Source organism: Biomphalaria glabrata, chromosome 8 (assembly GCF_947242115.1).
Source record: "Biomphalaria glabrata chromosome 8, xgBioGlab47.1, whole genome shotgun sequence".
In the NCBI taxonomy this organism is placed as follows: domain Eukaryota; kingdom Metazoa; phylum Mollusca; class Gastropoda; family Planorbidae; genus Biomphalaria; species Biomphalaria glabrata.
In genome coordinates this window covers 23,966,632-23,991,691 of record NC_074718.1, presented here as the reverse complement: position 1 = coordinate 23,991,691, position 25,060 = coordinate 23,966,632, and the positions used below count along the sequence as shown (strand labels likewise).

General features: G+C 34.1%; 1 protein-coding gene across 2 annotated transcripts in view; it reads left to right on the top strand.

Moving 5' to 3' along the window:
- The window catches only part of LOC106054562 (glycine receptor subunit alpha-4-like), a 171,496-nt gene that overhangs the window by 52,950 nt on the left and 93,486 nt on the right, over window positions 1-25,060 (top strand). The gene's annotated exons all lie outside the window — the stretch shown is intronic.

The window sequence follows — 25,060 nt, the reverse complement described above, 5'->3', positions numbered from 1 at the left end:
TATTTCTCCCACACCGTCTGTCTGTCTGGTACAAACTTTGTATAGGTTATTTCTCCCACACCGTCTGTCTGTCTGGTACAAACTTTGTACAGGTTATTTCTCCCACGCCGTCTGTCTGTCTGGTACAAACTTTGTACAGGTTATTTCTCCCACGCCGTCTGTCTGTCTGGTACAAACTTTGTACAGGTTATTTCTCCCACACCGTCTGTCTGTCTGGTACAAACTTTGTATAGGTTATTTCTCCCACACCGTCTGTCTGTCTGGTACAAACTTTGTACAGGTTATTTCTCCCACACCGTCTGTCTGTCTGGTACAAACTTTGTACAGGTTATTTCTCCCACACCGTCTGTCTGTCTGGTACAAACTTTGTATAGGTTATTTCTCCCACATCGTCTGTCTGTCTGGTAGAAACTTTGTATAGGTTATTTCTCCCACACCGTCTGTCTGTCTGGTACAAACTTTGTATAGGTTATTTCTCCCACACCGTCTGTCTGTCTGGTACAAACTTTGTACAGGTTATTTCTCCCACACCGTCTGTCTGTCTGGTACAAATTTTGTACAGGTTATTTCTCCCACACCTATTCTCAGAATAAGCTGAAGCTTCACAATTACTTATTGTCCCTAACAAATACAAATCATTTGAAAAAAGACAATTAATTATTCAGTGGACATTAATTAATTTTATTTTTGTTTTTTATAGAAGGAAATAAACTTATAGTATATATATATATATATATATATATATATATATATATATATATATATATATATATATATATATACTTATGTATGTATATAAGTATGTATGTAGGTATCTATGTATGTATGTGTATGTGTGTGTTTGTGTGTATGTTTGGGGGGAGGGGATGTATATGTGCAGTTCTGTACAATAAAGAAGCTTTTTTTTAAAGTCTTTTTTTTTAGATTCTGCTTTTTCTTATTGTCAGCAGACAGTGTGGAAGGCGTGTCTCTTATATTTCCTAGTGTTTTCCCTTCTACCAATTCCATCTTTATTCTTGGGGAGGGTTCATGTAAGGTTTATTTACAACATAATTCTATCTTATCATAACTTAAAGACATTCAAACGTGATATCATCAAGAGAGAGAGAGAGAGAGAGAGAGACGGGAGAAGTCAAAGTACCGATACTCTCTATAAGAGATCAAAGACGTGTTTTTATCTACGGCTAGGGTGATAGATTATTTGAAATAGAACATTGAACTTGCTTCGCACGTGGTAATAACCGCGCACATCTGACACCTATTTACAGCTTACTACTTAGAGGTTATTTATGCCTGAAAAATTACATACGGAAAGTAATCGTATTCATCAATGTTTTATCCTGCTATTTCTGGTGTACAGACTATAAGATGTGTGGATAAACTATGTATTTGAAAAGGTATCCGATACTTTTGTTTGTCGTATTTGAAAAGATATCTCTAAGCTCTCTCAGTTGTAAAGTCCTTGACATTATTTTTATTTCTATTTATTTTTAAATCTCACCTTTTTTTTTCTATTCTCTTACATTTGTATCCCAACCCTTTCCCCATATACATTTCCCTTTTAGTTTCTGTTTTAATCAGTTTGACCATTTAAAATTTTGAAAAACAAACGAATTATGAAAAATACTTTAACAGACAAGATTACAAAGAGAGTTTGTTTTATCACACAAACTCAGAGGCGGCCCCAATCAAATTCACCAATGGACCAGAAATATATTCAAGCCATAGTTTTGTTTTGATAGTTTAAAGAAAATGTTAAAATAGGCGTTATTTTTCACATAAAAGCAAACAGTGCAACACGTCGTCTTTGATAAGACTCTTCTAACTCTTCTGAAATAAGTATAGTAGCGTTAAGTGATCACCTAAGATCAGCATGGAAACCTCCCGATACAGTGTCGCACCTAGTGCGGTAGCTCAGGGTGTCACCCCTCCCCATCAACTTTCTTGAAATATGTTACAATAAACACTATTGCTAGCTAGTTCTTGTTGAACCAATACAGTGACCTGATTACCTACTTTTATTGATTTTTACTCAAATGAAAAATCCCAATGTTTATTACATTTATTCAAATGTTATTTCAAATTTTACAATAATATTTAATTCAAATTATAAACAGACTTAACTTCATATGAATAGGTTTCCTTTGTTATACTTTAAATGGTATAACGTTGTACTGTATCATTTACACTTAAACTACCATCTAGATGTGTCTAGGCATATTTGGGCATATATCTAGAGATTTTATTATTATCTTTTCCCTTGTGTCTGCTTTTACCAAGCTATAATTTTTCCAACTTGGTTGTCACCCTCAAAATGATGCCGACCGATGCAGATCGCACCCCTCACACCCCTCCCCCAGTGACGCCACTGCTCCAAGATATATCTCGAGATTTTATTATTATCTTTTCCCATGTGTCTGCTTTTACCAAGTTATAATTTTTCCAACTTGGTTGTCACCCCCAAAATGGTGTCGACCGGAGCGGACCGCACCACTCACACCTTTTCCCAAGTGACGCAACTGCTCCAAGTTATATCTCGAGATTTTATTATTATATTTTCCCATGTGTCTGCTTTTGCCAAGTTATAATTTTTCCAGCTTGGTTGTCACCCCCAAAATGGTTTCGGCCGGTGTGGACCGCACCCTCGCCCTCCCTACCCCCCAATGTCGCCCTGCTCCTAGATACCTACTTCTTCCCAAAAATTTCGATTAATATATTGCAGTAGACGTAGTAGGAAATAAAACAAAATGAGCCTGCACAACTTAACAGGTTTCCCATACGAACAGCATAGGCCTATTACACTATAACCCACTAGTAGGCCTACTATCCTGATAATAATTGCTCTATTTACTTAATAGGTCTAGACTAGATCCAGAATATAGAATATATCTAGAATCTAGATCTGGACAAGATCTAGATTTCTAGATTAGTTCTAGATATAGTTTTGATCAATATCTACATCTAGGCTAGATCTCTAGACTAGCTCTTGATCTGGATCTAGACTTGATATAGATAGAAATAGAATCTATAGAACTAAAATCTAAAATTAAAATTCAGACTAAATCTTGAATTGTAATCTAATCTAGAACTAGATTTCTAGACTAGTTCTATATCTAGATCTAGTTTAGATCTGGATCTAGACTCTTGATCTGGATATGACTCTTGATCTGGATCTAGACTCTTGATCTACATTTAGATCTCGATTTAGACTTGGTGTAGATTTAGACTAAATAGACTCTAGATCAAGATCTAAAACTAAATCTATAGCCTAATCTAGACTAGAATCTAGACTAGATCTAGAAATCTAGAAAAAGAATGTAGATCTATTAGAGCTAGATCTAGATCAATATTATGATCAGGATTAGTAGGCCTACTACTGGGTGCACTATGTGCTTTTCGCATCATATTCACTTCACTAATAAATGGAAAATCTATTTTATAATGATCCATTGATACTTTTTCAATTGTGACCTTAGATGCAATTTTTTTGTACCAATGCGCGAATCTATGAATGAAGCTTGATCTATTGATGAAGAGGCCTGTGAACTATTTAATAAGACTTACTTCACCTGAAGTTTTTTTTATTTAAAATTGTGAAATTTTTTGAAAAATCTTCTTGCATATATAATTTTTTAAATTAGATGGTTCGCTTTCGGAAAAGAAAAAGCTAGCCTTTGTATCAGAACTTTGAATGATCTAAAATATCATGATGTCCGATTTTCATTTTTTCTTCTAGCTTCTATGAGATCTAAACGGGACAGACGGACAGATGGACAGACAGGCCACACAAAACTAATAGTGTCTTTTCCCCTTTCGGGGGCCGCTAAAAAGAAAAGCTTATCTAATGGAAAGAACTATGTATTTATAGCCAAATATATCAATGCGAGATTTCTTTACCTTAATAGCAAAATAAATTACCATTACTTATCTAATTAGTTTGTTTAATTTTTAATCGAATTATATTTTATCTGGAACAATGAATAATTTTGTAAAGTTTCCAACTTGGTCGGATATTGGGTGTGGGAGAAATAACGTGCACGGAAATTGTACCAGACAGACAGACAGACAGATTGATTTGGTTTGATTGAAGCTTTGTAATAATATTAACTGGATCTTAAACATCGAAAACTCAGTAAAGATGTATTAAAAAATTATCTTGACACTCCCGAATGTTTCAAGACTTATGTACCCTGGCTACCAAACGTGAGTACTTAATAGATAGATTTGTTTAGAAGACAACATTCTCGTATATATAGCTATTTACCTGAACTAGTCTTCCGGTCAGATTCCTCTAACCTGGAATTCTTCAATTCTCAAAGGCTCCAGTTTTCTAGTGTGTCTGACTTTCAAAGTTAAATTTAGTACAGAAACTGAGGGTCTTCTAGCATTGCATGGCTGGCTGGTTTTCGTACTGTCGGGACAGTGGTCCTGAGTTCAAACTTCCTTCCCCCCCCCCCCCCGCCTGAGACTTGAGCAAGGACGTAATGATCTTCATTTCCTTGAAGGTGAACACAAAAGTTGTTTGGCGAACGTGTACGAGCGTGATGTGCTGCCAGTTCAGTGACCTACACGACACAAGGTCAACCTCAACTATCCTCTGTCTCATAATGTTCAAAGCTGATTGGTTGTTCTGCTGCAGCACGTGATCAGGTGACAACATTCTTATATCTACAATCTTCTAATGAATATTCATGAGCTCATTTAATACAGTTCTTCGTCTATCTTACCCAGTCTCTCTATGTCCTATAGAAGCAGACAAGACATGACTAGATTAGATTTGGGCTAAGAATGTATGCATGATGTGATACGGCCATTCGATCCAGGATCAAGATAGAAAGAAGAACATGAAAACGTATATGTTCCATTTCAGTCTATACAGGCAAGTAGAGAGAGAGAAATGGCTTCTATCCCCAACTCTCACAAGCTAACACTATAACACATACACAAGGCATACACGCACGTGCATAACTTGAAAATGTGTTTATTGTTGCGCTAAAATAGTGCTCTTTACATAAATACAATTAACCCTACATGCTTAATTTAAAAATGAAAGTTTTGCACGTTTGTTTCAAGTACGTAATTGTTATCATCTCGGGTATGTGTCATCGTGAGTGACTGGCCAGCTTTGGAATACACGCTTCGGATTGTCGGCACAGTGGTCCAGAGTTCGAACTCTCTCTCTAATATCCCCTCCCAAAGGCTTGGGCTAGGACGTAGTGTTCATGTCTTAAACAAAGTCCGACATTAAGAAGTCAAATCTATATAGAAATAATTAAAAATATTTTTTTTATTTTAAAACCAAACTTATACTTATTTTTCTGTTGTGTTGTCTTTATATGAGAAAAGAGTCCTTGTAATCACAGCAAATTTCCGTAAGGATCAATAAAGTAGTCTTAGTCTTAGTCTTAGTCTTAGATCGCATTTTTTTTCATGAATCATATAATTAATTTTTAATACATTTAGACTAATAAAATACATTTCTGTGATCGGAGATATTTTATTGCTGTTTTTTTTTAAAGCAGCTTTCATGCTTATAGCATGCTCTGTGCGCTATGATCAAGTCACTTTTGAGGATCATTTGGAGAATGGGGGAGATATCTACGAGAAGGTTTCTGTACTGCTTTTCAAAGTCTTTTCTTACATTGCTTCTATTAACTCACTCTGTCTGTCTCTTAAAAAGTTTGTACACGTTATTTCTCCAACACCCAATCTCCGATCAAGCTGACGTTTTGCACAATTATTTCTTTTACCTAACAGCACAAGAATCAATAAAAATAACAAAAACCAATTAGTTAATTAATTATTAGTAATTAATTATTTTATTTTGTATCTTGAAAAAGATAAATAAATTGTAGTTGATTGAATTGGTGGTATAAGCTGAATTAATCCCCTTTATTGGTCCTCGTCCGAGGCTTAGAGAACAAAAATAAGAAATAGAAAAAATAGATAACTATACAATCTTCCATGTTCATAAGCTCTTCGCTAGCAGAGTGGTTATCGTGTTGGCTTGTGAAGCCTGAGAAGGATTTAGCCAACACGAGTTCGATTTCATTCATTTCTTTTTTAAATCACCCAGATACCCCGTTCTTTCTCCCCCACCCCCTTTCCAACTGGTCCAGGCAAGTGATAGGATCATAGCGCATTGAGAAATTTAAAAGAATGAAATTACGCTAATGAAAAACAATTGTAAAAATATTTCTAATCACACTGATTGTTATTGTTAGTCTAGATCAGTGGCGTCATTACCGGGGTGCGGGGGGTACGGTCCGCACCGGCTGACACGGTATAGGGGGAGTGACACCGGTTACATCTTCCTAGTAACGTCACTGGTCTAGATCTATTACAAATTAAATTACATGACTGATCCGACCTAATTGATACACTTAATATAAGCTTTATATATATATATATATATATATATATATATATATATATATATATATTATATTTTATATATATATATATATATATATATATATATATATATATATATATATATATATATATATATATATATATATATATATATGTGTGTGACATAATGGGAACTAACTATTTTGAACTCTTGTAAAGTTAAGAGTGATTCCCCTTATGTACTTTATAAAAGGCCTTGCAAATTGTGCTTAGTTGCCACTTGCTCCTGAGTTACCAGCTTGACCACTTGACCTGTGTTGTGAATAATATTCTATTCTGTTAGTGGCCGTATGTCATGGGGTACTCGGAGAAGTGTGCCCTGCTCTGGAGATCTTTGGGCTAAGTATATCTTTAGTATTATTGTATATTATATAAGGTATTTATAAGTAGATATAGCCTCAAATGAATTCCAGGCAGTAAATTTTTACCCTGATGTTCTGCATCCTGGGGTACTCCCAAACGTGACATATTTTTGTAACCTTTCTCTGAGGGATTCAACCTGTATTGAATCATCAGATTGGCTTTACCAAACGGATGTCTATAGGTGGGATTCTATGAAGCTTGCAGGCTCATAGGTTTCCCTGAAGCCTATAGTTCATCATAACCCTTTGTTATTGTTTTTTTGGCTAAAAGTGGCTAGTGTCAGCCTGAAGCTTGTAACCCCAGAATGGTCAAAAGTGGTCATGTGTTGACCTGAGGCCTGTGACCTTTATTTTTGATAACCAGAATGTGACGATGTTGTAAAATATGACTAGGACTGTGTGCCATACTGTTTTTGAGTATCTTTTGTTTACTTTTTGTTGTGTCGGCCTGTGAATTGATGGCCATTTTGTTACACATTTATTTTACTCATGTAAATAAACTTTGTATATATGTTTACCTGCGACTTTGTAAAGTCTTTTGTTGCATACATTAGTTGAATTGTATACCTGGAGGTTATACCTAATAACCTAGGCAGTACAATAAGGGACCAATACACCTCTGGACGAACGTTCCAGTACACTTTTAACAGTGATCTGTTGATCTAAAATACCTAAATCTAGCTATAATTCTAATTGGATATTTTTAGCTATACCCGCTTATAGGTCAATTAATTGATCAAAATTTTGTTATATTGAGTGGGGTGCTCTTTTAGAATCAATCCCTATTTATATGTAATATGGGGTACTCTAACAAGCAACCACATTTCATTTGAAACAATATATATATATATATTTCTTTTTATTTTGCTCATATTTGTCATAAAGTTGTCCTAGTTTTAATTCGAACTCGAGGTCTCCACCATGGACGCTTGACCTTTCCCCAATTTTAATTTTTTTTTTCGAACGATCTAATTCTCTACTTAAAGCTTAGCTAAGTACATTTAGAAACAGAATGATGTAATTAATTAGCTTACTTCTTTAATCATTTGTTGTCATTCAAAATGAATAACTGTGAAAAGTTTTAACTTGATCCGAGAATGGGAATTGGGAGAAATAACGTGTACAAGATTCTACCCAGACAGACATAGAAAAAAAGGGAGACACATCTTGCAGTATACAGCGATATGACAGTAATTTCGCGTTTCTTTTACCTTAGATAAGCTTTGTTTTTTTTTTTTGTTTTTTTTATAAAGTATTTTTGTCAAACGTTTGAACAGGGGCGCACATGAATTTTCGTTTTAAACGTTGTGTAGTCAAAAGATGATCTCGTGTACCGTATAGCAGTGATAAGTGAGTACTTGCATATGTATATGATAAATTAGCCAACCCATTCCCCTTTGACCTAGAACGTAAAGATGTCACTAACCTACATAGACTTAAGTTCAGAAAACAAAACTAACAGGATTTTGAAGCTCTAAGAGAATGACGTCAGTCTACGTTGTTTGTGGTTATTTTATTATTTTTAGATGTTAATTAAAAAATTAAAATTCTTTATTTCAATGTACACCAGTTCACTGAGTGGAAGACACCGGCTGTCTTCAAAGATCTCAAGATTTTTTTATTACTGTCAGGTGTTCAAACTGTAGAGGTGGGGATTGCATATTTTTAAAGCTTGTTTTTTTTTTTTTATAAGTTTCGGATTTGTTTTTAGAAAACAATATTATTACGTTCTAGGTTAAATCTCTTGCAGGACGGCAGCGGGCAGGGTTTGAACTTAGAACCATCGTGACCATGGTCCGAAGCTCATACATCAGGCAGTAAGCGACATTATGTACAATACGATAGCAAGAAATCATCAAAATTAAATATACTTTATTTTATTATATAAACTCTTCATGGTACCCACTCTATAGATGTCTATATGAAACAGTTTCTGCCATGACGTGCACTGTATGGTCCTGTAGTTCATGTTCTTGCAAGTGATAGCAATGTCAAAGTTCTACTATCTAAGAAGTCTAAGAACTACTCTAAAAGTAAAGTGGTGAACTCTTGTTATTATCTCCTTTATATTTTAGCACATAGCTTTGGCGTCTTCAGACAAGACAATGTCTTGGCCTCTTAAGCAAATTTTATCACCAGATAAACTACATTGGCTTCGCTTCTGAAATTGTGTGTTTTTCCATTGAGTCTTACAGTGTACTCTTGTATTTGTCATTTTGTTCAGACATTTTAGATTTGTTTTATTTGAATTCACCACATTCAGAATATTTTCTGTAAACAGATTTTTTTTAAAGAAGAAGCGGGGAAGAGAAGCGATTCTTCAATTAATGTTGGCTGAAGAATGAAACTAGAGTATCGGTGATCTTCTCGAGAAACTAAACTATGCCAAGGTGTTATAAAGTGTGTCGTATGTGTATGTTTCCAAGGTGATCACGAATAAAGGGAGTATTTATTGTTATTTCTAGTGAGAAAGCATTAATTTAATGTTATTACTGTAGAATGATGCCAGATAAGCGTAAGCTTTGTTAAGTACGCAAGACGAGTCCAGGATGCCAGAGTGTAAAGACGTGTTTTTATTGAGAGTTATTGAGAGCTCGATTTGTTTAAATATCTTTTTTATTTCATTTGATCTCAAGTTCAATTTGTTTCTATATTGTAATCGAATTTATATTTCGTTTTGTTCACAAAGAAGTTATTTAAATTATTTCCAATTTCATAAGTTAAAATATAATACACCAACCACGGTTGAGTTGTCTACCAGCAGTTTGGTGCTACAAGTCAACTACCGCCAAACATTTCAAAGTTGCTAAATTGAGCTTCCCTGTTACCAACTAATAAAAAATAATTGATCTAAAATTTAAAAACAATATTCTTTTATTACAACACATCTATTCGATTCATCCCTTCATGAAGGAACCTGGTGGGTGGGTGGGCGGACAGCTGATCTCAAATGTGGCTCGAAAGATTCTCCTAGAAATTTAACAGTTGATTTCTAGTGCAGAGAAAAGAATTACTAGCTCGTTGGCAACATGGAGAAAACTCTAGTTTGATAGTTATAATTTTTTAAAAATAAAATTAATAAAATGTCAATGGGGCTAGAGATTAAATCTAGGTCTAGGGCCGATATGGCATGGTCAGTCGTATTACCGTAATTATGTGATAACTGAGTAAATTTACAGTTGCTTCAATTTGATTGAAGTTTATAAGCGTTGCTTAAATATTAAAGTAAATCTAATATAGATAACGTCTAGATTCTGGAGTTCTAAATCAGAATTTTAGGTCTAGTGTTAATCTAGATGTCCATATAATGAACATACCAATAAATAATCACACAAGTATGTCTTCCTCGCTGGCCGAATTAGAAAATGCGTAAGTTCTAGCACCTGGCGGTGCCACGGGTTTAATACCCAAATGGAATAAAAAATGTTTAAATTATATATTTTTTTAATACTTTTATTATATTTGAAGTTTTGTAATGGAGGTATTGTCTTTTTAAAAATATATTTTAAAAATGTTTGTTAATGCTAGTTAGTTGCCCATGTGTTTTAGTGGAGTCTGCCAGCAGTGCTCTCTATCTATATTACACAGTAACCCCAAGTGCTTAGAAAATTTGATTCTTTAAGAGGTAAACAAAATTAGCATAAAGCCTTTAAAAAAAAAACAAAAGCTTTTCAACACTTCCTTTAGCCTGTACACCGGATACACCAAATAAAAGCTGGCTATTTATAGTTTTTCTGCCACCTATGAACATCTTCAACAACAAAGTAACTGAAGTGTTCACATATAGCTTGGTCTAGCTGGGTATAGTGACTTTTATATACAATGCTATGTAAAACGTAGTTTCTGTGTTAGTTTATTACTAGAGTCCTACTATTCTTTCAATACACTACTATTCATGCCAATATATTCATAACTATTTCACCATAGTCTCATGTCAACACACACTTTCAGTTCACTAGACTATACAACACACCAGTCTGTACAACGCACCAGTCTGTACAACACACCAGTCTGTACAACACACCAGTCTATACAACACACCAGTCTATACAACACAGCAGTCTATAGATTAGATTGCTTAAGATCAAGTCACTCAATGTTCCTACACCTTGATCACAATTTCCATCGCTCAATAACAATTTAAAAACCTTTTGATTCAGCAAAAGTGTATTTTTTTTCCTTTTAACTTCAGGTAAGTATAAGTTTACCAACAGGTAAACTTAAATCAACTCCAGGTAAAATTTGAATCGCTTTGTAACTCTAAAGAAAAAATTCATCAAAGCATGACGTCACAGAGCGCTCGAGGAAATATTTGTTGTTTATCTTTTTTAAAGGTTGTTTGTTTTGTTTAAGTTTAGAGATATGTTACTAATTCCACCTTGCTTTTGTTTAACAGTTAAATGAAAAGATTTTAATTGAAAATGAAAACTTGAAATGCATCCATTATAATACATTGAACTAATTACAAATATCAGGTAGGTCCAAATTAATTTTTGGGGATTTCTTGATCTCCACATGTGGAATGGTCATTGTATGCCTAAATGAATATGTCATATTGAACTACTTAAGTATTAAAATAAATTACAAAAACCTATAAGTATATGATAATAAAGAATAGAGACGCCTATCCAGACACTATTCACCTTAACTTGACTTTGTAATCAATAGAATAAGGATCTAAATGTATTCTGTTTATTTTTGGGGGATTTATTGAAACTGAACAATTTCAATTGGATCATCTTCTCAATTCTTCGTAATTCATATTTTAAACACAGGGGAAGCAGCTAGGTTTTAGAGGAATGATTAAGGATTTACGTTTGCAGTTTTTCATCTTTTCCTCGGAGCGTTCTTCTGTTGCTCGAGATTGGTCACGTCTTTGTGACAGTATTAAAGTCTACATGTTTTTTATCAAACTAACAGAAATTTTTTTGCGACTGGTATTTATGTTTTTTGCTATCCTTGACTTACTATCGTCCATGTTCTTTGCTACACTACCCTACGCCAATTCACCAAAGTAAATCTACTTAAACGTGTTATTATAGTTTTAAACCAGCTTGTAAAGAAGTCGCATTCCAAGGACAACGTTTCAAATCACTTCACAGTTTTCTAAAGAAATACTTTACATCTAAAGGAAATCCCAATAAATGTATTCATTGGTTATTTTTTTATTTTGCATTTATAATTTTTTCAATTTGTTTACTTCCACGCCTGTATATAAGAGCGGATTGCGATGTCTCTCCGTTTGTATTTAGTAAACTTTGTAATATAAATATTAAATTAAAAAGTATTTTGGACAAGTACAAATCTTTTTGCATAAATCTTTACAAAATAATATAAAAAAATCTTCTTCCTTATTAATATAGTCTTCACAGTTGTTTCTTTTTAGCGGCCACCGAAAGGAGAAAAGACGCTATTAGTTTTGTGTGAAATCTCTGTCCGTCTGTCCGTCCGTCCCGTTTAGATCTCGTATACTAGAAAAGATAGTTAAAATCTGGCATCATAAAATTTCAGTCCATTCAAAGTTATGATGCAACGGCTACTTTTTTTCTTTTCTAAAAGCGAAAAATATATTTTTTTTAATCACTTATGCCAGCATTTTTTTCATAAAAATGCACCTCTTTTACAACTATTCACTGTTAATAGTAACAAAAACGCGAGGCTCTTAAGTAGGGGAGATACCATATCTTTGACATATCTATGCAAATAGTTTTAGATTTTTTGTTAGAAAATTATTTTTTACATTTGTATTGCTACGTCATGTAAGTTTTGTCCTACTAACTACAAAGTTGGTAAAAATGTTTACTTTTTTTTAAAGAGAAAAAAATCTATTTAGTATTCATATAAATTGGGCATTATATGTATGTATATAATATATAATAATAATAATAATATATAATATATAATATATAATATATGTAGTGAGGTGGGATATTTCTTCAGTCCGCACCGTCCACCCCAATATCACCTGGCCTCTTCCCCTAGTTGGCGTCTTGTGTACGTGCTTAAACGGCAACACAACGTGGAACACTGTCCTTGGTACCGGCATTACTTGGCCCTGTAGTGACAATTAATAAGTAGGTTTTTCATATTATCGCGTGAATTATAGTGCTCAACAGTGACTAAAAAACACATAACTAAAGGTTTTTGTTTTTGTTTTTTATATGAAAATGTTTTTCTTTTTTTTGAGGATTTGAATAAGAGATTGAATCTTTACAAAACAATTAGATCAATTAGATAGTCATTATAAGACATCAGCCAGGTTCGCATTTAATTTCACATTCACTTTCACCTATCCTTTGGTCTGCTGGACCGCTGGGGCACCACACAAGATATGTCAACCTTCTTTCTCCATTCCTCTCTGTCATTTGTCTTTGATAGAATTTAATTCTGATGTTCTTTCTGATAATATTAATACCGGGCTTTTTACTGACTGGGTGGACCACTTCGGGGGCCGATTTTGAGTTTGTGTTTCCACATTAACTGTCTTTGTAACCTTGTTTACTATTAAAATTGTGCATTTTTATTTTACAAAAAAATGCTTACATATGTAATTTAAAAAATCAAACATTTAGATTTCTGAAAAAAAAAAAAGAAGTAGCCATTGACCAGAACTTTCCTAGTTCTAAAATATCATAATATCGAAATATAAGCTGACGGACAGACAGACGGACCACACGCAAATAATATTGGTTAATCTCTTTTCTGGGGGCGCTTACAAAGGATATCGATTAATGTTATCCTAAATCTTGCTATAGATAAAGTTTCTAGATCTATTGAAATGTAATTAATTACGTTTTGCCCTTTCAGGCTTTGAGAACCCCTGTGAGCGGTTCCCTCGTGTCTTATCTTGATACGGGTACGGATTATAAATCAATGATTAAATATAGAATCCTGGTCACTTGGCCCGGAGATGACCTCTGTAGAAAACCAAATGTACATGGGGTCACATGTTATTTATTGATTCTGGAAGCTGGGAGACGATTGAATGGGTAACTGGTCTGGGTATGCGTCACAAAACACTTCACGGAAAAAGTGCAGGGGAGTTAACAAAGATATCTCGAACTTTTCACAAATGGAAACAGAATTAAATAAAAAGTCTTTCTAAAAGATACAAGATTACAAAGAGAGTTTGTGTTACACAAACTCAGAGGCGGCCCCCGTCGAAGTCGGATCCCTGTCGGATCTGCATATTCGCAAATAATATTCAAGAGGTGATTTAATTTTGATGTAAAATGTTTTACAAGTTTTGGATGTTCCTTCAGAGTTGAAGATAATTACTTCCTAGTCCAAACCTCCCGCAGGACGACGGGGGATGGGAGCGGGCAGGGTTTGAACCCTGGGCCATCCATAAATCTGAACGACAGTCCAGCGCGCAAACCGCACGACCAGGCAGCCATCCGATGGTCAAAAGTAATAATGTTTTAAAGATTCATTTGCCGTAAATTTAAATTTAAATTTAATAAAAAAAATAGTAGATTAGTTTTAGTATATTAAAACATTAACAATATTGATCAAAACGTTTGGAAATGAAAATCTACACTTTTTTTTTACACTTTAAGTTTAGAAATTGAAATTCTACATCTTAATCTAGTCTATTTTAGTCTAAACTAGATCTAGAAATTCTAGATCTAGACTCTAAAATAATTTTAATTAGAATATAAATCCAGATCTAGATATACTGTAATAAAAATCTAGATCTAGTTTAAAAAATCTAGATTAGATCTAAATCAAGATATCATTCCTTTTTTAAACGCGGGTCACATAACGAGGCTTAATAAACATTACTATACCGAGTTCTTTTTTCATTTCATTTGAAGAATTAATTCCATATAACGTCAGAGGGAAAAAAAAACACTACGTCACACGGCCTAGCTAGACTAAAAATCGCCTTCATCTATAAGAGCCATTTATCGAGTGTTCATAGACTTTGGTGCACCGAGTGCGTTCTTTAAGCATTTCAATTAAAGAATTCATTCCATATGACGTCAAAGGAAAAAAAACACTACGTCACACGGCCTAGCTAGAATAAAAATCGCCTTCATCATTACGAGCCTTTTATCGAGTGTTCATAGACATTGGTGCACCGAGTGCGTTCTTTTAGCATTTCATTTAAAGAATTCATTCCATATGACGTCAAAGGAAAAAAAACACTACGTCACAAGGCCTAGCTAGACTAAAAATCACCTTTATCAACACGAGCCATTTCTCGAGTGTTCATAGACATTGGTGCACCGAGTGCGTTCTTTTAGCATTTCATTTAAAGAATTCATTCCATGTGACGTCAAAGGAAAAAAAAACACTACGTCACACGGCTTATTTAAACTAAAATATGTTTTCATTAATACAAGCAATTTTCTCGAGGGTTAATAGACATTGGTGCACCGAGTGCGTTCTTTTAACATTACATTTAAAGAGTCCATTCATATGACGTCAAAGAAAAAAAATTCCATTACCTCACAATAGGCTAGTACCGGTACCATAAAAAAAATGTCTTTATTTACACGAGATATTTAACGAGGGTTCATAGACATTGGTGCACTGAGTTCTAATAGATATTATTTAAAAAGGATCAAAGCCACATTGTTTTTGCGTTTTGTCTGTCAGTCGGTCTGTCCGTTATCTTGATATAAAAAAAAACAACTAAAAGTTATTAAAAATTGATTAACCTTTATTTTACGTTTCAAAACATCGCAATAATTTTTAGGTATGAACACAATTGAAAAGTTTATATAATAGATTATTCCGGATGTTTGTATAAATAGTAAAAGAAAAAGAGAATTTCAGATAAATGTAATACCGTTAATTAAATTTTTTGGATGGTCTCGTATAAAAATTAGATGTACTACAGCCACGTGGAGAGATTTTCATACCTTACTTTGGTGTTTGGATTCTGTTTTCCTTAAAAATCGGAACATAATATTAACGATAATTAGATTTTTTAATGTTTTAGGTAGAAAGTTAAATGTACTGTAAGAGAGTAGTGAGTTAAAATATTTTTCATAAAAATCCGTAAAAACATTATTTCGTAAATGAGAAGATTATTTGTTTATTAATTAGAAGAGGAAGTTCAAACAATTATTTGGCGTTAGTAGATTTTTAAATAAATTCGGAAATTCATGTTTTAAAAAACAATATCCGGAACATTTTTACACTTAATGAAATATAAGTCAGTATAGAGATTATGATTTAGCATTAATATGCTATTTACATAAAAAACGGAACAACATATTATTGATAATGTGTTTTTGCAACGTTTAAGCATGGAAATTGAATGTAATATAAGTTAGAAGAGCAAACAAACATTTGTTGGCGTTGATTAGTTTTGCACAAAAAAATTCGGAACAATCAATTTTAGATACTTAAAACTATTGAGATGTTATGGGAGGAACATTAAAGGGTAAATCAGATTTTCAATAGCTTTTAGAGTTCTAGTTTTTTAAATCTAATAGTGACGGACAGACCGACCAACAGACAAAACGCACAAAAATAAGCTTCTTTTATTCGGATGGGGGCACTAAACAAAAAATAAATAAAATCTGATTTTTAAAAAAAGTTTAAGGCATTGGTTTAGCACCTGATCATGTTGCGACGTTACGCTACTGCACGAAAATCGCTGCATAAAAAGTCCATTTTAAAAAATGTGCGTGATATTTACATACAAAGTGCATTATTAGCCTTTATAAACAAACAGAAATGTTTTCTTTTAATTTTAGCAGCTAGTTGACCAGAAAAAACGTCTTTAACTATTATTTGTATTTGTTGTAAACATTTCCTGTACATTTTAAAAATATATTTGACTTAGTAATACTGAAAATACACAAAAATTGTCCATCTTTGTTAGCATATTGTAATATTGCCTCCCTTACATTTACGTAATTGTTTTAGAATTGGTGTATTTTTATGAAAAAATCGCTTGCATAATTAATTTTATAAATTAAACGGTTTGCTTTTAGAAAACCAAAAGTAGCCGTTGCACCTAAACTTTTCAAGCCGGATTTAATGATGAAATAATATTTTTCATATCTCTTCTAGTTTTCGAGATCTGAGTGTGACAGACGGACAGACAGACAGACGGACATTTTGCACAAACCTAATAGCGGCTTTTTCCCCTTACGGGGGCTTCTAAAAAGTGCAATAACATTTTCTTTTTAAGAACCATCTTTATATTTTTAGAGATCTTGTTGTGTACGGAAAGTTTAGTTTGTATTTTTGTTAGCAGGAAATAAGATGAAATCATTGTATTGACCTACAAACCCAATCAAAGCAAATTTTGTATGTGTAATAAGATTTCCTCTCTATTCCTCTGGTTACGATTGTAGGATAGTAAATCAGTTACACAACTTACTCTGAATTCAATTAGTAGTTTTTTGCAAAATAAATCAAATTCACATTACCTACTAGATGCTTTTTGCTTTATCAATGAGTTGTCAAAGTGCCAATATGTCCATAATCCCCATATAAACCATCAAAGTTAAAAGCTCTTCTTACATACACCTCAGCTCCGCCCACGAGATTACACTCCAAGATCATTTGTTGATATGTCTACAGACCGATTGTTTAACGCCATAATCTAAGTGGATTTCTGTAAGCTATATTTAGATCTAAATATATTGAGAAAAACAAAAAAATAAATATATAATACAAAAAGTAACGACCATGATGTATGAGGCGTGAACCAGAGTGGGCTTGATTTCGAATCCCAGACTCGCAATGAATTGTGTTTGCTGATCGCCTGAAGGCATCTCGGAAACCATCTCCCAGAAATCCCTTGCCCCACTTGTCCACCAGAGACAGCACGCTATAAACAAAAATGGTTCACTAAACAAAAGAAGTTCAAATTTGATATATCTGTTATATAAGCTGTACGTATGAATGTATGTCTCGCATAGAAATGAAAACAGTTTGACCAATCTTGATAAAACTTGGCGAAAATGTTCCTTAGACCATGGCGGAGACCGTAGTGTGTATTTCATGTCCCTTCCACGATCCTGAATGTGCAATTAAGATAAAATCCTAAATTTATCTCTATTAAAGAATACAATTTTGTAACAAATAGGGTGAACCCATTTTCACACTTTTATTTTCATGGCAAAATTTAAAAAAAAAATGTGAAGAGAACATTAGCCATGTTTGATATAGATCCACTAGATCAGTAATATCCAAACTAAGGACGCAGACCTCTTTTAATATCCGGCAAATATATGTAGTGAGGTGGGATATTTCTTCAGTCCGCACCGTCCACCCCAATATCACCTGGCCTCTTCCCCTAGATGGCGTCTTGTGTACGTGCTTACACTGCAACACAACGTGGAACACTGTCCTTGGTACCGGTATTACTTGACCCTGTAGTGACTATACGTTACTGGACCTACTTAGTCTCTATTGCAAATTGTGCCTAGTTCAACAATGAGCTTTCGTATGGCTGTACGTCTTTAGTGTACAATGAATAGATCTATCTTGGCCTAAGAGTTGTCTTCGTTATTAATTTATTCTGTTCCAAATTTATTCTGTTCCAAACCCACCACACACACACACACACACACACGAATATATATATATATATATATCATGGGCGTAGCCAGGGGGGAGTTTCTTGGGGTTCAAACCCTCCCCCCCCCCCGAAATGAAATCCCCCCCCCCCCCGAACGGAATTAAGATACTGATTTTTGCTTTCATTTTGTTTATTTTAGGTGAGATTTTGAGTTAAAATCCCTCTACCAGGGGGCTTTGAGTTTAAAACCCCCTACAGGGGGTTTTGATTTTTAAACCCCCTACCAGATGTTTTTGCAGTTAAATCTCCCTCTTCTATAAAACAAAAAAAAAAATTCAAACAACAATCCCCAAATTCCAACAGCACAGTTAAGGAAGATTTTGATTTTAAAACCCCCTCCAAAATTTACGATAAACCCCCTCTTCAATATAAAAAAAGCAAATTACACACTCAAAATTCTATGAGCGTAGCCAAAGGGGTTTTGAGTTTAACCCCCCCCCCCCTCCAGTTGGGGTTTGAAGCTATAAAGTACCTCTTCAATATAAAAAAAAGCAAATTACACACTATAAAATCTATGAGCTTAGCCAAAGGGGTTTTGAGTTTAAATCCCCCTTCTCCAGATGGCTTTTTCTTTAAAGTTTAAAACCCCTCCAGATGGTTTTGAGTTTAAAATTCCCCTACAGAGAGTTTAGAGTTAAAAATTTGAAAACCTCTCTCTTCAATATTATTTTAAAGCAAACTACAGGCACCAAATTCTATGATCGTAGCTAAATGGGGTTTTGAATTTAAAAAAAAAAACCTCAACAGATTATTTGACGAAAAAAAATTCCTTTTCGATATAAAATCTAAAGCGAAATACAGGCATGTATATCCAAGAGCGTAGTCAAGAAATGTTACAAATTTCTACCAGTGGCTTTGGCTCCATTAATAAAGTGTGAATAGTCTTCTGCCGAAATTGAAAAACATTAAATGTGGCTCAACAAAGATGGCTAAGACAGATTTTAGGACTCAGTCATAGAGATCGGGTCTAAATCAAAGAAATCATATGCCGAACTGGGAGTCGAATCCTTAGTAAGGTTGTGACAGAGCGTCGCATGAGGTTTTGCGGGACATGTTCTCCGACAAAATGAATTACGCAAAATAAGAGTTGCGGAAACAGCTTGCCGGAAAATGCGCCGAACGGCGCCAGAGGGTCAAGTCAGTAAGAATAGCACATTAGGTTTGTGAAATAAAACATTTTAATAGCAAGATAATGCACTGTAGATACCTCAGAATATGCATTTTGTTGGCTTTCAATACCAGAAATAGTGCTAGGCGGCGGGGCTTCGCCCCGCGGCGCTGCGAACTCCCCCAGACCCCCTTGCTAGCAAGGGCGGGGAGTCTACAATAAACAATAAACATCTTCCGAAAGGGTCAGAATGTAATAAAGATTAATTATGTACACACACACACACACATATATATATATATATATATATATATATATATATATAATTTTTTCCGCTGGGCGGGGGGGGGGGGGGGACGGGCGGGGGGAATCCCCCAACCCCCCTCCCCGAAAAAAAATCCTGGCTACGCCCATGATATATATTATAAAGTAGAATGTGAGGGGTATGTATGTATGTATGTATGTATGTATGTATGTATGTTACTTATAGACATCAAAACCGCTTGACCAATCTTGATAAAACTAGGCAGGAATGTTCCTTGGGTACCAACTTAGACCGTAGTGTATGTATTGTAGCCCTAAAACAAATTTAAGACCCTCAAAAAAAAAAAGTTGTCCGACTCTATTACAGCTATAGTATTTTATGGATCTAGGCCATGTCTACAATGTTGACATGAGAAAAGATAGAAAGGATTTAGACCTAGATCTAATTTTAAGAAATACACTTTGCGCAGATAGTTTTTTACTTTGACACATGAAAAGACAAAAGAAGATCCATTGATTTCATTATATAATAAAATTAACCTTCAATTTTGTGTTTCAAAGGCATTTTTTACATTAATTAGTTCCTTATATCTGTGACTACAGATTTCCTGACGAACATTCTTTCATTAGACAATACCGTAATGAATCGCGTACTAAAAATTAATTCGTTTAATTGTTTACTTTATAATCCCATCCCTAGATCTAAAACTCTAATTCAACTCTAAGATGATAAAACTTCTCTTCGCACAGATAGTTTTATAGTTTTAACACATAAACATATTAATTAAAGTCCATTCATTTCATATTTTGATCAAATAAACATTCAAATTTGGTTTTCTAAAGCTACATTCGTCTACGAAAGCTGCGAAGCCGAGTTGAGATAGGCCTAGATCTATATTCATTCATGAATCGCGTACTAAAAATTATTTCGTTTAATTGTTCACTTTATAATCCCATTTATTGAACAAAGCTATCGCTCTTTTCGTTTTTAATAGATAAGAATGTATAGACTTCGGGTAAACCATTTTCGCAAACCTAATTTTATTTTCGTAGGGAAAGAGAAATAACGTGAAAGGATCATTAGCTACGTTTAACATACATCTAAATCCTATCCACTAGATTATTCAAACGCAAATGTTTTAATTTAAAAAAAAAATGGATTTAAGCCTATTAGCTATTTTTACATTGACACATTCGCTTTACTTATTACATTATTATTTCGTTTAATTGCTTACAAAACACTCTCAGTGACTATATCGAAAGTAATGCGCAAATAAAGACCCGCGGGTCGCGGGTAACATATGTCTAGTATATATATATATATATACATATATAACAAAGTAACAAATACAAAACTAACTTTAAAGTTATGAATTTTTCTTTTATCAAACAGAAAAAAAAAGTTTTATTTTGTTTGTAAGGGTGTCTGTGTGCTTGTGTATTTCTACTATCATTTAATTGGCTTCAAAAAATATATTTTATGACATAAATGGAAAAAAAGAGAAAAAAACAGCGCCACACAGACTAATGTACTATCGCACAGAGGCATGTTTATATCATAGCATGTACTTAATAAATAAAATCAATACTTTCTCGTTGTTCTATCCTACGCCTTGAAGTGCCAATGGTAGACAGCAATGGTAACACTAGTCAGCGGAGCGTCAAGACCAAGTTTTGTTCAGTTTGTTTATTTCTAATATTAGTTCGGCTTCATAAATCTACTGTATACGATCTCATTATTCTTGACGGATTTATTTCATTCAATTTTTCGTATCCTATCTTACATATATTTCTTATGCGCTAGATTCTGTATGGAGTGAGCTGTATAAGGTCAATGAGTCCGTTAGCGGCTAGTATCGGCCACTGCAGATATACACATTTAAGAACACCACAGTTCCTTAGCATTAAAATGTTATTATAACAAAAAAAGTATTTAACCAAACTACGAGAATACAAGTCAGCCTCCAAGGTCTATATTGTAAGCAATTAGCATAGATAAATACTGACATTGACTTGTACGTCTAAGAAATACTGTGCTGTATACTGACCATGTTTATAAAAACAGACAGCAGTCCATTTCCTTTTGTCTGCTTCCATCGCCTGGACAAGATCTGTAGCTATTGATTAGGGTCAGAGCAACCTAGTAAATCTCTTTTTCATACAGCGAAGCAGAACAAATGGTCAGTATGAAGGAAGCGATGGTCGAAATGACCTCCCTATCTCTTTGATCCAATCCTCAAATATAGATGTCAAGTAGCCTGACTTGTAATACCAAACAGACAGTGAAAGATACAATAAATAATGTCCATATCGATTCTCAAAACAATAAATGCCAAATATTGGGATTTTTCAAATAGACACTTAAGGAAACTATAAATATTATCGATACCCATTCTCAAATACCGGTAACAATTATTAATACTTATAATATAAAAAATGCAATAAAACATACAATAAATAATATCGATACCAACGTATACGTGCCAAATATTCTAACTTATAACGTGAACTACACATTGAACGTACAATAAATACATTTGTTGTACCAATACTCAGTATCGTGTCTTGTAATACCAATCATTCACTAAATAATATCGATACAGATGAGCTCAACTTTCATCAGAAAAAAAAAGTGATACATAAATAATTTGTTCACTTCCCCTCCTTCAGTGTGTGTCCAAGTATTTCTAATCGTGTAACTAAAGTGAAGGTGCTGAAGCAATGGCTAACGATGTATACAGTTACACTCCTCCTCGTTTTGTCTACCGTTTGACATTTCTATTCATCTCGTTTCATTGCTTAACTTGCCCGCTAGACAGCCGTCTCGAAATCAATAACAAAAAGGCGGGGGGGGGGATATCTCTCATCGTTGAATGGTCAGCTCAATGCTCGGGTGAGAAAAGTCGTATCTCTAAAAGATAGGGAAAATCTAAAACGGGATTAACTTTGCCAACATTAGCTCCTGATGGTTGTTGCTTTACTGTGATACCATTGTCGTGTAAGGAGTAAGGTCGCGTCCAAATAGAGGACGTGTCTAGACAGCCGGAGTGAGGGTTTGGTTTCATCGAGCAGTTCAACTTTCAGACTCAGCTGAGCTGAGCTTCTTTATTGGTTCTAAGCGTTTCCTGACTGTTGTCTTGCATCATGGGCGAGAATGGGTTTAGAATCTAGCTCACCCCTTTTACTTTTTTTTTGTGTTTCTTGAACTACAAGTCTAAGACAATGAAACACGTTGGAATGTTTTCTTTGATTCAACATTGTTCTAAACTTCTTCTAAACAAATAACAGAGAACTGATCCTCGTAGTGTCCAAGTAAAAAAAACAAACAACAAACAAAACAGAAACTGTGCAGTAAACATCAAAGGAGTTCCTTTCTCCGGATCTACTTCCTTAAAGAGAAAATAAACTGCATTCTTCAAATGTGATTATACAATATATCAAAGGGCTGTTGTAGTCAAAAGATACGTACAATACTAAACAAAGACTTCTTTGGGGTCTATGTTATTCCGTTAGAAACTAAAAAGTTGGATTACGGAACAATAATAATCTATAATTAAATCAAAATCATTTGTTTAATTGGTATAATTAAAGTCAGTCCAATAACTAAATCAGTGTGTCCACATTTTCCTCTGTAACATCTTCAATCACGACAGTATTTACACTTATAATGCTAACCTTTCATATGAATAAGCTGTAATTGCTGATAATAATCTGTTTATAATGAGATCCATTTGGAAGCTATAGTGGCATGTTTAACGGACTCTGCTTGTATGGGAGAAATGTAGAAATAAAATAGAGATACAACAGCACTTATGTGTTTATACCCATAACGTTATGGTTTTTCTCGATGAGAAGAACCCGACATATAACAAAAAAAAAACGTAATGTCTTGAAAGATTGAGATCCTCTGCCCGATACGATCTAGATTAATCAGGTTTAACTGTATATATATATATATGTAAGCGACGTGGTTTTGGTTTCTGCTGCCCTGGGCAAACTCAACGTTATTGTCTATTCTCTTTTTGTGTAGTATTTACACATTCTAAGAGGAGGCTCGGTGGCTGAATGGTAAAACGCTTGGCTTACGAACCTGGATCAGATCCCAGAGAAGACTGGGATTTTTAATTTAGAGATCTTCAGGACACCTCTGAATCTATTCAGCTCTAATGGATACTTGATGTAATTCGGGGAAAGTAAAGGTGGTTGGTTTTTTGCTGGCCACATTATACCATCGTTAACTGTGGGCCACAGATACAGATGACCATTACATCATCAGTCCTATAAATCTTAAGGTCTGAAAAGGAAACCTTTTTTTAAACAAAAATAATTCTTAAAGAAAAACACTACATCGAAATTCTACATAGTGCATTTGTATTCGTTCATTACTTTGTATTCGTTCATTACTTTGTATTCGTCCATTACTTTGTATTCGTTCATTACTTTGTATTCGTCCATTACTTTGTATTCGTTCATTACTTTGTATTCGTTATATGTTGTACATTTCTTAACCACAAAATATTTTTTTAAATACTGCATGGCGTTTCACAATTCAATCATCCGTAAATTATCGTTAAAGCAGATTAATTAACATCATAATGTGTTGCATACGCACTATTACTTTACCGGTTATTAACTATAATGTTAGTTTGACGTGGAACAGCTAACAATTATTGTTTATGCATAGAAAACTTTAAAACATTACCAAAGTGAGAAAATAGCATTTGCGGTTGACCATTGATAGCAGATTCAGACTAAGGCTAAGACTAAGACTGCTTTATTGATCCTAATGGAAATGTATTGTGGTTATAAGGACTCTTTTCTCATATAAAGACAACAGAAACATTCACATAAATAGAACAGACACAACATAAAGATTCATTGAGCGAAACACACAGACATCTTGGTCCTTTTCATGTTTCCTGATCAACAAGTGGCGTTGATATAGTCTGACCAAGTAAGGAACGAACGAGTTTTTGTACCGCTCTGTTCTTGTCTTGATTGACAGAAGTCGCCCACTTCGTGACGACTTGACGTAATTATGAAGGAGCGGGTGGCTGTTGTCTTCCAAGATTTTTCTGTTTTTTTTTTTCTCTGAGACATTTTTGTTCATAAGTTCATTTAAATATGGCTGTAATCTAGAAATAGGATAGGTCATAAAACCAGTGACCTGTACTGTACTGGCAAGTTAGTCCAGTGGTACTTTGTGGTCCCAATTATATTATCTAGGCTAATAACTATAGCCTCTAGATGTATAATACTACCGAGACAAACAAATAATAATTCTGAGATTTCAGTTGCAACAAAAAAAAAGGAGTTTATTTACAAACAAAAGGAAAAGATCATGAAAAATATAAATGGCAA